Below are 3,021 nucleotides of genomic sequence, written 5' to 3'. Positions count from 1 at the left end.
AGCATAAATCAGTTAAAGTGCCCTTATTATGCAATTTTTAAGATTCCTACTAATGTTTTGGGAGTCTCCTACAAAATGTTTACATGCATACAAGATCAAACAATGGTTTTCCTTTCTCAAAATATGTGTTTATGTCAGTGGTGATATTCTTGTGCAGTGCACCTATATTAAGTGCTTTAGTGCTATGGGTGTCCCGAGTTTGAATCCCAACTCAAGGACCTCTCTCCCACTACTGCATACAGTGCATGTCGTAAACGATATGGCCATTGCTGTAGTTCTGTATTTTGAACACTCGATAGAAAATAAAAACATTGTTTATCATACTTTCAGTTTGAGATTCATTGGTTCCAGTTGATCTAAATAAACTGGGCACTGAGCCATCTTTCAAGAGCAAGTGTTTGGTGAATCCCTTGAAGAACGCCCTGAGATTAGAGAAGTAGTCGTCAGTAAATTGATGTGAGGATGGGTCAAGTTGTTCGTGGCCAGTCAATGTTGAACAAAGGAGCGCATTATGCAAATGTGTTACCCCATGACATGTAGCCATCATGGAAGTTGGATTGCTACATTTATGCTGTTTGGAGTCTATTCTTTTTATTTTTTTTTATTTTTTTTGGAGACAATAACTTTGCAGACTGTTTGCATTAACATACAGCTACATTAAACATACCGTATGGGATTTTTAGCCACCAGGGGTCACTCAATCAAAATAATAACATAAGTCATACTTTGATGACGTCAGGAAAGAGCGTAAGGCTCATGGGAATTGTTGTTCATTGGAACACGCGCTCGGTCGCTCCCTATCATTCCTCACTCATTCTAACTTAGTATTTTGACAATCACGTCTTTTTGAACGGAGAGATATATTAATTATGAGACCCCTATCAAATCAATATTTCATCTAGCTAGTAGTAATATATGTTAAAAAACATGATCGCCTTTTGTTAATAATTATAATTACGTTATATAATGATATCGAACAAGTTAGTGAACTGCATTTGAAGCTACTTTATCCAGCTAGATATAGAACAAATGTAGATTTACATGAGAGCTAGTCCGTCTGCGTTTTACACAAGACATCATTGTTTCACAAAATATACGGATAGATAAAGTTAGCTGAATGGATGCATACCTGTTTATCAGAATGCAAGCGAGTTCGGCATCTCTCTGTAATTTCAGCTTGTCACGAAGCTCTCTCTATCTTGGAAATGCAACTCCAATATTTACCCGTGTCTTGTTGCTTCTCTTGTCCCAAAACCATCTCGGGTCATTTATTTCACCCGTACGTTTGCGCTTCGCAGAACGTGCAGGCAAAGCATAATCATGATCCATAACTAAGTTATTGATTGAGGTTTAAATAAGATATAAACAATATAAATATAAAATATAATAGTATCGATCAAGGCTACTACTTTTTCTTCTTCGTCTCGTCTTCGCTTCTGTTCACCTTTGTATTTGGCAGTTCCGCAGGAAGTTAGATAAACTAGAGGGGTCAAAGTTTATATGACGCCATAGACGGGCGACAAAACGGAAATAAAGAAACATGCCGTGTCTTCTAATTAAACTATAATTTTCTCCGGATTTGAAAGTTCGTGGAAACTGTCGGGATGATGTAAGAACACAACTAAAAAAATATATTTAACATAGATATAGTGTTTTCTGCTATTTTTAAAGCAGAAAAATTACATATTGCGCCTTTAAAGGGATTTACTTGGCAGTCTATGGGACAGTCACAAGCCTCCTGGTTTTCATCCAAAATAACTTAAATTGTGTTCCAAAGATGAACAAAGCTTTTACGAGTTTGGAGCGACATGGGGGTAAGTGATTAATGACAAAAAAAATTATTTTGAGGTGGAGTATCCCTTTAAACACTGCATGAAGCAATATTCGAAATGGCATATTAGGGGCACTTTAATGCTGCAATGTAATGGATGTAGCAAAAGATCTATTTTTTATATTGTCACATACATCCATGTAAAGTAAAGTAAAGTAGGGCGGGACTTGGTAGTCCATTGTTTTACCGAAAGATCAAGTTGACATTTTTTATTTTACTTTTTAAATGAATCATACAGTATGAATGATCTTTTCACAGTAAGATGAATTTCCATTTCATGCCAACTTCAAGACCAGCAAACGAGTTGAGTTGTTGAGGGTTTTTAGATCCTTTTTTTTTTAACTCCCGCAATTGTAGATTCTTGAAGATTTTATACCAATAATGCATATAAAAGGAGATTAATGGCCTTTCATTTCATTACTAGAAATGCATTCTGATGTCTATCTGTAAATGTTTATTCAATGATGTAAAAATTGAGTTGCTTTGAGAATAGGAGATTATTGTTCTCCTGAACAGTTCCATATGTCTGAGAGGGAACCAAGAGTAGACTTTTGTCTTCCTTTTGTTAGGATCCAAATGCTTGGGCAAATCTTAAACACATTTGCTTGAATTAGAAGACTTGAATTGCAGAGATAGCATTTATTTGACATCAGTTCAATTAACACACAAATGAGCCTTTTCTTGCAAACTGCAAGGTTTTACTTGAGTCGTTTTCCTGCTTTTGAGTGCTCGAGTTCAGGGATTTGTCAACCTGATCTCAAAAGAAAACGAATCACAGTTTCTCGATGCTTGTATTTTAGAAGGGGCTGACTAAATAGATAAGGCTATCTGATTTTTTGTTACCATGGTTGTTATAGCTATACAAGAGCAACCTTCTAAATGTGGGTGGCATTTTGTCTTGGCCCGGGCTCTTTGGTAATGCTGTTTTGAAAGCCCTCACTAAATGTTGTGTTTCTTGTCAGTACACACAAACATTGCCCCAGTCCGAAACCACAGAGTATAATAAATCACTGTGTTCTTTCCAGACTGAGAGCATGTGGATGGCCGCTCTAGTGTTTTTCTACTTGGCTAATAGCACACAGGATAAGTGTTTTTATTTTATGGATCTACATCAATTAACTAAGAGATGCTATATGGACATGGGTCCTTAAAGCCCATCATGTTCCCTCAGAGCCTTCAGACCTATTTCT

Source organism: Carassius gibelio, chromosome B21, assembly GCF_023724105.1.
Source record: "Carassius gibelio isolate Cgi1373 ecotype wild population from Czech Republic chromosome B21, carGib1.2-hapl.c, whole genome shotgun sequence".
NCBI classification, from domain to species: domain Eukaryota; kingdom Metazoa; phylum Chordata; class Actinopteri; order Cypriniformes; family Cyprinidae; genus Carassius; species Carassius gibelio.
This window is presented reverse-complemented; position numbering follows the sequence as displayed.